This window comes from Puntigrus tetrazona, chromosome 7 (assembly GCF_018831695.1).
Source record: "Puntigrus tetrazona isolate hp1 chromosome 7, ASM1883169v1, whole genome shotgun sequence".
NCBI lineage: Eukaryota > Metazoa > Chordata > Actinopteri > Cypriniformes > Cyprinidae > Puntigrus > Puntigrus tetrazona.
In genome coordinates, this window is record NC_056705.1 from 8,966,689 (window position 1) to 8,967,823 (window position 1,135).

At 28.4% G+C, this 1,135-nt stretch overlaps 1 long non-coding RNA gene across 1 annotated transcript in view; it reads left to right on the forward strand.

The window, feature by feature from the left end:
* Nucleotides 1–88, forward strand: part of LOC122349611 — a 1,450-nt gene extending 1,362 nt beyond the window's left edge. The window contains exon 3 of the long non-coding RNA XR_006251471.1: nucleotides 1–88. This exon is cut by the window's left edge and continues 241 nt beyond it. This is a non-coding gene — a long non-coding RNA (uncharacterized LOC122349611).
* Nucleotides 89–1,135: the final 1,047 nt, after the last annotated feature.

Consider the following 1,135-nt stretch of genomic DNA (forward strand, 5'->3'; position numbering starts at 1 on the left):
ATTTTTGGTTGTTTCATATCATACGTGGAGTTGATTACTAAGCACTGTGTGTGTGTGTGTGTGTGTGTGTGTGTGTCTGCTTTAATCGGTCAGGTATGTATATATATAGAGAGAGAGAGAGAGAGATTTTTATAGTATATATAATAATATATATATTTTATATCTATATCTATATATATATATATATATATATATATATATATATATCTATATAAATATATTTATATATATATATATATATATATATAGATATATTTTATATATATATATATATATATATATATATATATATATATATATATATATATATATATATATATATATATATATATATATATATATATATATATATATATATATATATATATATATATATATATATATAAACATATATTTTTTGGGGTCTATATATTAGACTGATTTCTGAAGGATCATGTGACACTGATGACTGGAGCAATCACGCTGGAAATTCAGCTTTGCATCACAGGAATGAATTACATTTTAAAATATTTTCACATATTATGAAATATTAGTTTTATATTGTTATAATATTTCACAATATGGAGTTGTTACTGTATTTTGGAATAAATAGACCTGGATTCTTGTACGTTAGTGTAGGTTGCCATCGACGGCAGCACATTATTACTGTTAGCATAATTCAGTTTGCGCTGCTGAGAGCTTTTATCCAGCTGCCCCTCATGAATTATGGGCCCAAAGTTACTCTGCCTCTAAAGTTAATAGAAGTATTGATTTGTGTGAGTTGTGTGGCAGTGCTATTATACTGTGTGTGTGTGTGTGTGTGTGTGTGTGTGTGTGTGTGTGTGTGTGTGTGTGTGTGTGTGTGTGTGTGTGTGTGTGTGTGTGTGTGTGTGTGTGTGTGTGTGTGTGTGTGTGGGTTCAGTTAGCAGCACACAGCTAATTTCAGACCTTTCAAACAAATGCCTGAACACCGATGTAAACACATTAACACTGATTGGAAATTAAATAATAAAAAAAGAAGATTATATACTGCAAACTGGACATGTTTTGGATGCACTAGTATACTTTCTTATCGCATTTTTTAATGTTTATGTAAATGTTACAGAGATGTGTATCACATTTCACTACAATATCAGTTTAACATTTTGGTATTTTA